The sequence below is a fragment of the Cygnus olor genome, chromosome Z, assembly GCF_009769625.2.
Source record: "Cygnus olor isolate bCygOlo1 chromosome Z, bCygOlo1.pri.v2, whole genome shotgun sequence".
NCBI lineage: Eukaryota > Metazoa > Chordata > Aves > Anseriformes > Anatidae > Cygnus > Cygnus olor.
In genome coordinates this window covers 20,403,615-20,416,581 of record NC_049198.1, presented here as the reverse complement: position 1 = coordinate 20,416,581, position 12,967 = coordinate 20,403,615, and the positions used below count along the sequence as shown (strand labels likewise).

The following is a 12,967-nucleotide window of genomic DNA, read 5'->3' as shown; positions in this document are numbered from 1 at the left end:
AAAAGTTATTCAGTAGAAAATGTTAGAGTGTTGTGTGTTTATTTCAAATTGGTCATCCCGCCTTTTCAAAACCATGGAATTTCCCAGGAGGGACAACTTGGTCTGCATGTGCTGTAGTGTGTAAATCCTAGCCTGTCCTAGATTGCTTCACGTGTTTCTGTTTTTGGTTATTTATTGAAGACATTCTTGTTTCTTTCCTTATCTCTCTGGAAAATGACGGTCTTTTAAATCTTAAGCCCTTCATTTCTTTAAACTAGGAGCATGCAGATGGCTTTCCGGTAAGGGCTGCTCATTAATGCACTGAACAGCCACCTGTGGTCTGAAAAAAAATCTTTAATCAGATTTTATGGAAGGACATTTCGTATTAAGCAGTACCGTTATATTTAAATTAAGAGCAGGAGAGCACTGAAACAATTGCATAGGAAACATGAATTCTGTTTGCATAGCTTTCTGTCAATAATGTTAGAAAAGAAAAAAAAAACGCTCATAAGGAGGATGGTTCTCTTCTGAAATGCTTTAGCCGATATCGCAAATGTCTGAATATAATACCAGACATCTGATTTTAATGGAAGATTTGCCCGTTGATTGAAATTTATCCTGTTGTTTCAACAGCAAAACTGTGATTTTCCTCTTCCGCCCGCCCCTTGTTTCATGCTCCCCTCTCTCTACACAGAAGGCAATCCTAGATAAGCAGATTAATACGTGGGATAGCTCCTCTTCATTGTTCTGTGCCGCACTTCCAGCTTTTTGTAGCCAGTTGGACTTGTTAGGAGGAGCTAACTGATTGGTTGTTTCCTGGGCTCCGTTTCATAAATTATAGCCCAGCAAGCATGAGCATGATTCCTACAGTTGCAGTAATCCAGAGGCCTGTCAGTTCCTGACTTTATGCATGTTTATTTCTACTTGTTTTATAATATTGCCCTGGAATTTCCTGTCTTAGATAGCTTGCTATTGCATCTTCAGGACTCTGTGAGTAATTTTGACTTTCTCAACTTTGTTAATTAAGTACTGTAAACAAGAATGCTTGTGTTTGGGAAGTAGTTCATTAGTAGCTAGCCTTTGAGACTCTGTGCTGTATCAGCTCAGGTACAGTTAACTTTGTAGCTCTTCTCCTGCCAGGGCTAACGGAGCTTCACTATGCTGTGTGTGGTCAGTGCTGTTGGGGTTCATTCATTTCTGAAACCAGCTGTGTTTGATCTTCATGTTTTTGTGCTCTTGTAGTCAAATATAATGATGTTGCTTTACCTAATCAATGCGTATTGCATGTCTTCTGCTGCTGTCATGTTTCTATACTGTTTGTACGTTGTACAGTAGTAATTGTAGTTGAACTATTGAAGGAATGCACAATATTCTCAGCGTACTATATGAATACCCCCCCCCCTCCCCCCCCCCCAATTTCTCTAAATAAGAACAGACATACTGGTAAAAAAGCTGTGTTAACAGCTAGTATATTAAACAACTGTATAGCTTAATTAACCCCTTTTTCACATGGTGCTATAGTGCTTTTCCTAATCTGTAGGGGTTGTTTCTGTAGCAAGCTAAATGCCAGCATGTTAGAGTTCACACATTTTAAAAACAAAAACTACTCACAGTGAATTAGAAACCAGTGGGAAATGCTATTCAGGATCTGCAGTTTAATCAGATGGAGTTATCACAGTGACTCCCTCGTTGGTTTCCTGAGATAGCCGGGTGTTACCTCTGTGCGACTGGGGCTTAAAACAATGGAGCAGCAGATTGAAATCAGAAATCAGAAAGCTACCAAGCTAGTGCACTACACCTCTCTGGTAAATGCTACAAGGTCATATTCATTGCTATAAATGCATTAGTTCATGCAAAGGACTTTCCACATTGCTTGTTTTTCCACTGGAAATATCATTTCATTGTGTGGTGTAATAAAGCTAGCGTTTGTGGGTAAATAGCTTGGTTTATACTAAGAAGTGCATACTTTCTGCAAGCAGGATATAAGCCTACACTGTTCCTTAATAGCTTTCCTTCTTGAAGCTGTAGCTTTTCAGATGGATTTGTGTGAGTAAAGAATTTTAAAATAGTAGAAGTTCTTCAGATAGGTGACTTGCTCTTTGCACTGAATTTTATAGCTTCCAGGGGTATAAAATGCATTTGCAAAACTTCTGTAAAATCGTTTCATCAGCAAAGACATTATCTTTTGAACCTGAAAAATAAGAATGAAATTTTGAAATTTCATTTATCCTTATTGTAAAAGTCTAATTTCATGTAGTGTTTGGCTACATTTTCAACTTTCAAAGCAGTTAGAAAAGAATTAACTGTTGAATTTATATTTAACATTGAAGTAAAACAATTTAATAGTGGTTTTATGCTTATCGAACTACTTTTTGTAAAGAATGTGTGTTTGTGTGTGTATTACTTCAAAGGGTCGGTTACAAATACTGTGTCCTGGAGTGAATGCAGTATTGCTGTTTGTACCTCTTGCATTGTAATGCATAGAATCAAGCAGACGATCACAAAACGAAAGTTAATTCTGCTGTGATACTGTTGAAAGTACTTTTGTTAGAAGTGGATCAGCAAAACAAACTGTTTAGTTCCTCTAAATTGCTTTATGAAGTTGAACAAAAATGTGTTTTGTTCATGCAGGTAATATTTGAGATAACTTCTGCCAGCTCTGCCGTAGTGGTCAGGTATAGTAAATACATACGCTACTTATATATGTAATATAAAACCTAAACCACAGTGAAATTCATTTGACTGAGAAGGTATTCATTTAGTGAGTCAATGAATTATAGTATGAATTACTACTTTCTATGGATATTTCTAAAATAAGAAATCCAAAGTAGTTCTCTCAGAAGGGAAAAGCTGGACCAGCATAGTTTCTCTGTGACATATGCAAAACAGAGGGAAACAACTTGGTGAGGCATTTAACTTGGAGAATGTGGTGCTGTGGTCTGAACAGCCATGTGACTTGTCACTTCTCATTTGAATGAATGTTATCTCTGCCATGAAAGTTTTATTTATTTTTAAATCTTGTCTGGTTATTTAACTCTGAGTATTGCTACTTTATCTGAGCTCAAAAAAGTGAGAGACACCAACGTACGGATAAAAAAAAATGCAAGTTTAAAAGTGAGTTTCTTAAAGCAACATGTACGCTGTGATCTCAAGAGGAGTAATGTGGAAAAACAGTCTTCTGCTGTAGCTGAGTACATGCACTGTTTCAATACTGTTAATACCATGTTTCCAGGAACTGGACCTTTACTGATACAGAATTCTATAGGTGAGATTTGGAATCTGATGTACTGCAAGCAGTGCCTACAGGCTGGATCAAAGCCCTATTGTGCTGGATGCTGTTCAAACAAGTATTAAAAGGTTGTCCCTGCCCCTCTGAGATTATAAACCAAACAGGATGGTAGGCACTGGATGGAAGTACACACAGTTTAAACATAACCTTGGGCAAGTCACGGCAGGTCAGCAACTCAAGAAGGAATGAAATCCTGGGATATATCTGCGATATGATGTTGTATTAGACATACCCGTAGCAAAGAAGTGGGGCACTGGGGGGTCCACCACAGAACATCTGCTTGATCCTAGAAGTAGCAAAGGTATGTTTTGAGAAGGGTAATTACGGTTTTTCTGGACTAGGATCGAACATTGTACTACTTCCTGCATAGAGGCTTCCTTAATTCAGAGTTCAGTGCCTCCTGGACTATACAGACTCTTCTCAAGGGAAACTTTTTTTTACCCTATTACATTAAATATTCCAATATTTTGCATCCACTTTAGGAAATCTGGACAGATGGATTTTTCAGAAATTTTCTAAGTTTTTCACAATTGTTTAGCAGAGTCTCAGATTTGCATTCGTATTTAGAACATGCCAGAGGCTTTTCTGTATAAATTAAAGGAAAGGTGGCCCAAGTTATAGCTTGTATATAGCCCCTACCTTGAGTCCTACTGGTTGTGTTGTATGCATTGGTATTTGACCTAGGCGGATAAAATTCATGCATGTTTGTCTGCTTAAATGTAAGACTGATATGAAGAAATGCTTTTGTACGTAATTTGGATGAGCTTATAAAAAGAACTAAAATCTTCTTTAAAGCTTGAAGGTCTGACGCTTTGCTAGTTAACTATCAGTGTAAAGCTCAGGTGTCTGTTGCAGCAACATATTTACGTGAAAACTCTGATATGCTTTGGAAAATACTTTGCTAAACATTTTGGTTATAAATTTTCAGATCTGCTCAGTCCTGCACTAGGGTCCTGCTCTGCTTCTGTGTCAAAGCCTCCTGATGGGCAGTTAATTCTAAGCCATTTGCAGCCAGTAGAAGCATTTCTTCCACCTGTGTCTCTGTGTGCCAGATGTCAGCTGTGGGAAGAAATCCCCACCCCCCAAATTAAAATCAAACCAATCCAAAACAAAACAAAACAAAAACCTTCATTCTGACTTCTAAAAACAATGTGCCCATCTTAGCCGCTGCCCTTCATGCAAACAACTGACAGATGTGATCCTACAAAACCACAGAAAGGCATGAACATTGCTTGGTAGGGCAGTTAGTGCAAGCCCTTGATTCTGCTAATAATTCATGTCGGGTTTGGGAATTAAGCAGAGGTTTGCCTAAGTAGAGGATCTGACAGGGCCTTATGCCACTGTGGCTATCTAGTATCGCTTGAATTACAACATTAAGGAACTTCAAGTCTGGCACTGCTTATGCTGGAAATATTCTGGTGTTCCTCAGTTTTAGAGATCTAAAATACTTTGGTTTTACAGAAGAAACATATTGACATGGCTGGGTTGTTGTCGTTTAATGTTATAATCTTTCATGCAAAACACACAAAGTTCACAGGAAAAAAAAAAAAAGCTTTGTCCAAAGTGTACTGCACTTCTCATTTGTTTGTGGTGGTCAGCATACATTTCTGAATTACCTCTGCATAATATAAAGATTATTCTAGAGCTTGAAAAAAAAATAAATAGCTGAAGATTAACAGCAACATTTTTTTTTCTTTTTAAATGGGACAAGTGTTGCTTCCTTCCTGGCTGATCATTTAGAGTTACAACAATATTGGAAAAGAAAAAAATGTAATAACATCAGTACGATAATGTATTATATCCTCTTTAGACAGCATAGAAATGTATTCGTGGTATGTGTCTGTTGAGAGATCTCGTCACATTCAAAGCTGTAGAGCATGTGAAGAGAGAAGAGGAGAGGAGAAGAAAATCTACAAGGGAAAAAAAAAAGAGTTTGATAGGAGGAACCAGAAGGGAAGAAGTGGGAAAGTTAAAGATAAAATTAGCTGTTCAAATGAAGGCCTCCAAAGTATCTCAAAAAAAAAAATTATATACTCTTAAATGAAGCATGTGATACAATTTAGCCCAGAGCGGAATAAGAAAATCTTCAGGAGTATTATTAATGAGGCAGTTCTTGGCAACCTTGTATAATTTTATCATTACAGTTGCTTTCTGTAAACACTCATGCAGTGCATGTACTAAAATACAATTCAAAGTTGCACGGCTGGGTGTTCGTAACAGGTGCGCATTTACGGTTTTTATATATGAGGAAAATGCCTGAAGCAAAAAGGGTACAGGTTCTCTGCATGTATTTACAGTCTCAGGGTCAAGGATAGGGTTGCTTTAGCTTCCTTTTGTGTACCTGAAAGAGTAATAATCTGTTCTTGTGTCCCAGCTTGCTTTCCCTGAATGAAAGTATTGCTGCACAAAGGAGAATACAGATATATTTCAGTTTTCAGGCAGCAACACAAATATTCTCCCAAAGTACCAGTGCTCCTGGCTGCTGCGCAGAGAACTTGCTGTTCCTTCAGGGGCTCACTGGATCTTGCTGTTCACCATACTAGAAATGAGTGTCTTCTGCATTAAATAACCTGCCAAGGAGCTTTACCTGCCAGAATGACTCGGATAGCTAGCAAAGATCAGGTCTGCTATAGCCTAGGATCTAAATTATAGGACACACATATTCTGTTAGCTTTCTTGATGCATCGTGTTCTCATTTCTCTCTCCAGTTCTGCCAAACCAATACAAACCAAAACGTTTCTTGAATTTTCATTATCAGAGGCACTCTAAGGACTGCAAGCATAATGTATGAAGGCTGCCAAACTCAGAAATGAAATGATTCCACCTCAGCAATAGATTTGGAAAGATGATGAAAGAAGAGAAATGGCTTTGTGTATTATCTGTATGGAATTTGTTGTGTATACAACCAGCTGTGGATTGATGTGTGAAGGGTTGATGTGTGTTTGGAAGTTGGCAGAAGGCAAGTTAGAAGCTGAAGTGGAGGACCAAAGAAAAGGTGGCTTTATGGCCTGCAACAGAAAAGGATCTAGATGGAGACCTCCTAGGACCTGCAGGGCTGCTGAACTGTTTGTTGAACTGAGCTGGCACAGCCTGAAAAATATTTAGTACTCAGTTGCATCAGAAAAACAGAGTTTATAAGGGATGTGAATGCCACAAAAACAGATTAATCAAATACACACTTGTCTGTGTTTATCCCAGATAACTCTCTTATATTTTAAACTTTATGGTTATTGTTTAAAAAGAGAAGAGAAGAAAAGAATTGCAATTGACCACTGTATGTAGCTATCTTACTCAATAGGAGAGAGAAATATAATTGATCTTGCTTGAATAGCTGAATTTTGATATGCGACCCAAGAAGTTTTCAGTGAGAGTTGTATTTCCCCTATTTGCCTATTCTGTCTTACAATTTTGAAAATGTAGGCCCTTACTTAACATGAAGCTCCTTAGCATAGTTATTTCTACACCATAAATGTTTTATTTTGCATGTCTTATTTGTAATGACACACACCCAAAACAGAGTTAGTGTGGTGTTGTACACATGTAAAAATATATATGCACAGCTTAAAATTGAATTTTGATGCTGACTTTGTTTACTGTTTTTAAATTTTAAATGTAAGATTTCATTCAATCCATACTAAAATGTTTTAGTATTTTAAAATTAATATTTAATAGTTAAGAAGTTGAAATGTAATCTTTCTATTCTTTATTTAATTATCTACGGATCTGATCCTTCCCAAGCTCTTTGAGATCTGGGTATTGATGTGAAGGGTTGTAGATTCATTAATTTACAGATAATGAGTCTGTGTTAATTTCTATCCTTCTGCCTCTTCTTTCCTGCCTCATGAGTAAAGCAATATGGAAGATAAGACATATGTGTATGAGAAAGTGTTTTTTCCTTTAGTCTGTCATGGTTTTGGCTGAGATAGAGTTAATTTTCTTCCTAGAGGCTTCTCTGATGTTGTGTTTTGGACATTTGATGAAAATATTGATGATAACACCTTGACGTATTTAATTGTTGCAGAGCAGTGCTTGCACAGAGTCCAGGACGATTCAGCTCCTCGTGCTGCCCTGCCAGCAAGGAGGCTGGGGGTGCACCAGGAGCTGGGAGGGGACACAGCCAGGACAGCTGGCCCAGGCTGGCCAAAGGGGTGTCCCACACCTTGTGGTGTCTTGCTCAGCAATAAAAACTGTGGTTAAAAAAGGAAGAAGGAGGGGTGATGGCATTTGTCTTCCCAAGAAACCATCACATGTGATGAGCCCTGCTTTCCCGGGAGTGGCTGAACACCTGCCTGCCGGTGGGAAGTAGTAAATGGATTCCTTGTTTTGCTTTGCTTGCACACATTGATTTTGCTTTACCTCACAAGCTGTCTTTATCTCAACCCATGAGTTCTTGCATTTTTACTTTTCTGATTCTCTCCCCCATCCCACCTGGGGAGGGTGAGCAAGTGGCTGGGTGGTGCTGAGCCAGGGCCAAACCACAACAGCCTGTGATGCATACACAGACATAAAATTACTGTTAGATCCCTATGTGTATAAATCTTCATTACACAGAGAAATGCTATAAAATCCAAATTAGATGCGTAACTGGTCTTAAAATTAAATTGAGGGCTTGCTTTTTAATATTCCACTTTTCAGGATCTGAATACTTTATACTGCTTCTGGAGTGAACTCACATGGAGGCTTGAACATCTGTGGCCCATCCATTTAAACAGATGGCAAGATCTGTGATGTCCCAGGCCTTTGCAGCGTCTGGCACAAGTGTGTTTATACATCTACCTATCTTTGGCCATTAAAAAGTTTGGCCTTGTTCCAGCCATTTGGTATATGAAATTTCTAGCTGCATGCTTCCCTTAGACTTGAGGGACATGAAATCTGTTATTTGCCTCTGTTATCTCCACATTGATGTTTCCTATGAAGATATTTAATTACGGACAGGGGGGTATTTGTTAATTACTGGCTTGTTTTATGAGGGGTTCTCATATAGTGGATATAGCACAGCATGTGTGTATATAGCAAATAAAACAATTAGCTGAGACCTGAAAAGACCAGTTATTGATAAGCTCTGTATTTAATTAAAATGAAAAGGTATCAGATCATCTACCTGATGCCTTGCTAATCAACATTTTTTATTTTTATTTTTTAAAAAATTAAACATAAGACTCTTTTTGAAAAACATCTGTTGCTCTGAATCATCTGTCCAAGTTTATTTGGATGAAGCCAGCTACTCCTGATGGCAAAACAGAGTTTGAGAACATAAACCTCAGTCATTACAGCCATTTCCTGAAGTGTTCTCACAGAAACAATATTAAGGTCCTTTATGAAAACATTCACATTCAGTTGCCTGGTCATGTGTCGAACTGTGGGGATATTGATACGTAGGATAACCCACAGGAAGAGAGTGATACTGCTGGCATTCCCCTCAAAGCAGCAATCTTCTAGTAATATTTCTGTGCAAGAGAAATTATGAAAGATAGCATTTAAAATTCACAAAAAAAAGGTAGCACTAGAAAATAGCTTCATCAATGCCATGGGGCTATAGGGCCTTCTATTTCCAGCTTTGGAGTGTAATAGGAAAAAACAGCAATAGCAGAAAGAAGGAAAACAACAACAGCAACAACAAAACTATTTTTCTGCAGGGCATTTAGCAATATTTATTGGTGTAGTTGGTAGTATGGGGAAAAGAGTCTGGAAAAATGCATACAACAACCCTTTCAGAAGCCATTAATTGAAAAGCCAAGAAATGTCTTCCTCACTTAAGAATACATTTAGCAATTGGACTGAGAGATTTGAAGGCAATGCTTTATGGCCTGAAGATTTTTCTGGATGTCTTGTTCTAGATTCTTTCTGAAATTCTGCACTTACTTGTTGTTTTTAACAGAAGAAGAATTTCATAGTTTTGGCTTTTATTTTCCCCTAGCTTCAACTACTGTCTCTTAATTCTCTCTCTTAGTGAGTCTTATTGCAGCTTAAGAGCAAAATATCACCTTCTAAGTCTGTTATTAATCTGTGATAAAATCATTATAAATATTTTCCAGTGCTGGCTAAGATTCTAAGGTTTTTAACATAATCTCTGGTTTCAGATAGTCTTGATCCATCTTAGCTATGTGAAGCATCTCTTTAAAATTTCTCTCTTCATTTGAAGCTTTTCACCCTCAGAAGGTTTTCATGGCTCATCGCAGTTGTCACATTCAGAGATACTAAGCAATTTACCATGTGTCTGTGCGTTAGGATGGTCTGTTCTGGAAAAAAAATACACTTATTTTCTTCTATATTTGTTCTCCCTCGAATCTGTTTTTTCATGATATTTCTAAGATCAAAATTCACTGCAAGGTGACCACTAAAAGTTATAAATGTGCTTTTCTGATAGTAAGGAAAGTCTGTGTTGTTATTGGGATTTATTTATTTATTTATTTATTTGAAAAGGTAGCTGTTTGCAAGACTGCTGTGTCAGAATCCTTAATAAAGTAAGGATGAAGTACACACTGGTCCTGAGCCTATGCACTCATCTTATTCAGCTCTAGGTCCCATGGCTCTAAAATATAATTCAGGCTTTTTGTAGGGCAAAATATTTATATACATATATATATATATATATATATTTACCTCTCTCTATCTCTGGAGGAAAACATCTGAAATGATGTTAAAATTATGATTTCCTGCAGAAAATTTCCTGCAGGTTAATTTTTTTTAGTACAAAATGTGATGTGTCTACTGTGCTCCGGAGTCTGGCAGGAGCACTTGATGGGTGTATCTGAGGGTATGAAGCCAACTGAAAGGTTAAGGGAGACAGCCGTGGTCAACCCTTGTCCTTTCCTCCTGATGGGAATGACTCCTGTGACGTGCCACCCTTCCAGTCGTGCCTGGCTGTCATCCCACCATGCAAACCGGCACAGTCAGTACCATGCCAGCAAACTGTTTGCTGTTCCCATGGAAGATGAGTGGCCCAGGATTCAAGCTTGCACCCCAGCCACATTTTGTTTGGCTTTCAGGAGTACAGGTCTATCCGCTGTGTTTCCTCTTCATTTTACAGTCATATTTTGTTTGGGTAACTTCTCAGCCTATACTGACTGACCGGCTCCCTGACAGGCTCTCTGCTCTCACCAACCAACTGCCCTCTGTTTGCCTAATGCAGTTCCACAAAGAAAACCTGGCAGGTAGGAGGAATTCCTCTTTCCAGATTAGGGACTCTGTGTGCTTTCCCTCTTGTTGGATGCATGCTCTCTGCAGCACCCGGTGACAGTGGCTTTGTGACTGTAGCTTTCAAATGGCCGTTACTAAGTGACCCTGAGGGTGCAGATCTAGACCAGCTTCCCTTTCCTGCTTCAGTTGTATTGCTCTCAAGTGCTCTGGGAGTTTTTTTACAAAAGGACTTGAGAAAACTTCAAGTTGAACAGCACAAATAGAGGCTTTTCCACAGGAGCTTGTCTCTAGGCTCATTGAGAGGTTTATATTTAGTGTATTGACATCCCAAAGAAAGAACACAATGTTTTAAAGCATGAAAAAGTTAAGCTAATGATTTCAGTGGAAGTATGTGCTTGAAATTAGGCAATAATGGAACACCTTGCTGTCTTCTGTTAAAAATGCATTTCAGAGATTCACAATGAAAAGGTTGAGAATGTAACTTTCCCCCTACTTTGTAGTTTGCACTTTTTATATTAAAGCTCACTAGTTTTTGTTGTTCATCAGGATAATCCATAGCCAGCTTAAAAGGCAGAGATTTTTTTTTTAAGCATTTTGTATTTGCGTAGAGTGTTTTCATTGATTTGCTTAACACCACAGTATGTCTGACATCAGTATATCCAGTAGTACACAAGTATTTTAATTTGAACCAAGTTTCTGCCTTCTTGGTCAAAAAATAAAAATAAAAAATCTTACTGTGCTGCTTCAGGGAGTTGATTGTTATGCATATAAAGTCAAATGTCCAAATTTTCGATCCGTGGTTCCTAGGGAAATCTGAAGTAACATATTGATGTTGCTTCTGGGAGTTAATTCATGAACAGACATTCTGTGAATAGAAAATTGTTTCTGACTGATAACATGTATAATACATATATAATATGCATTATATATATACGTCACCAGGCAAAATAATTCTGGCCCTGAAGCTACTATTGAACAATAAAGATTTACAGGTGCTGCTTTGTGTGTAAAATCTTGCTGACACACGCATTAAATATTTTAGTGTGCTATACTCTATGATGATCAGATATTGACTAATGACTGAACTAAGACAGCTGAACTGAGAGGCAAATCATACAATTATGATAGAATGGCAATTTATAATAAAATATTTGTTTTATCATTATTCCTTTTTTCCCTCCTAGTTGCTACTTAAATTCATTTTCTCATCAGATTTGTAAGTGATCAGCTGTCAAACACTAATTTTGGAATTCAATTACACTTTTTATTAATAAGTCAGTGAAATAGCTTATATAAGACCATGTAAATCAAGCTGCAAATAGCTTATTTTAAAAGCAGCATAGTGCTAAAAGCATTTATAATATTAATCCATTCATGAAATTGCATTTTAAGCTTGATCATTCCAAAAGCCCTAGATTTAAAGCCATGGCAAGAATTTACACCATACTCAATTCAAAGGAAACAAATATAAATCACCATTGCGTTGACATGTGTTTGCACCTGGTCCCTGATTTTGGTTCGGATCTCTGAAACCAAAGTGCAGGTCACAGAAAACATGCAACTATAGGAAGATTTTAGAGCTAGTACTGCCAGTCCCTACTGTGCAGATGACTCAATAAGGGAAAGAGTACAAGCCTGGGCAGCAATTTGAGCTGCATTTTCTGCCTCAGGGGCAGTCCCTTGCAGAATTCTGGGTTTAATTTCATCTTTTCTATGGGATTTTAATCTGCTGGTTACGGCTATCTCTGTGTGTCCACGTCTCTCTCTTCCTCCTGTACTCTAATCCAGTCCTCACCTTTGGCAACATCTCCTATACTTCCTCGTGTCAACCTACCACAGCTTTTTCACTCTCTTATCTCAATAGCCATGCTGATTTCCATTCTGACTGTATTCCATTTCCCCTTCCTTTTAACTTCTCTGTGTCAGTCCTTCTCTCTTCTCTGCAGGCACTTTGACTCCCTGATGCATTGCTGTGGCTGCTTATGCCTTAGTACTCGCCATGTCTCAAAATCAGTATCAATCTTGGAGAGGAGAGTCCTGGTGGTTACGGAAATATATACCTGGTCTGTACTTGGGATGTCAGTCCGTTATAACTCTGTATGTACATGTGTCAACTGCATATCCTTCTCCGTCTTTTTGTGATACAGTGATGTCATGTCTACAGAAGTTGAGATAGGACAGAAGATGATCACTTAATCCAAGTCTTCTGAAAATTCAGCAGCAGGACTCGGTCCCTATAGTGCATATGTCAAGTTATCTGTTATTCCTACCTGACCTGCCAAGGTTTTATTACTTTGAAATATTTACAGGGCTAGCTGAAAGCAAATCTCTGATGTGTTTAATTTATCCAAATTTTCCTTTCATTGCATTTTCCAGATTCGCTGAACTCTATGGCCAACCCGTGTCCCAAAAATCAGTTTGAAGTAACAATCTGTTACGGGAAATTTCACTCCAAACAGATTAAGTTTGGCAAAATTTATCAGCAGAAGAAAATAGATTCACGTGAGAGGAGTGGTAAAGGAATTTTATCTAAGAGGTGTAGTTTGAGGGTACTTAGTA

The 12,967-nt window shown here is 38.1% G+C and overlaps 1 long non-coding RNA gene across 1 annotated transcript; it reads left to right on the top strand.

The window, feature by feature from the left end:
* The first annotated feature begins 2,615 nt into the window (after positions 1 to 2,615).
* On the top strand, positions 2,616 to 6,903 carry LOC121062297. Its single transcript, XR_005815506.1, has 2 exons — positions 2,616 to 2,654; positions 6,027 to 6,903. It is a non-coding gene; the product is annotated as an uncharacterized LOC121062297 (long non-coding RNA).
* Positions 6,904 to 12,967: the final 6,064 nt, after the last annotated feature.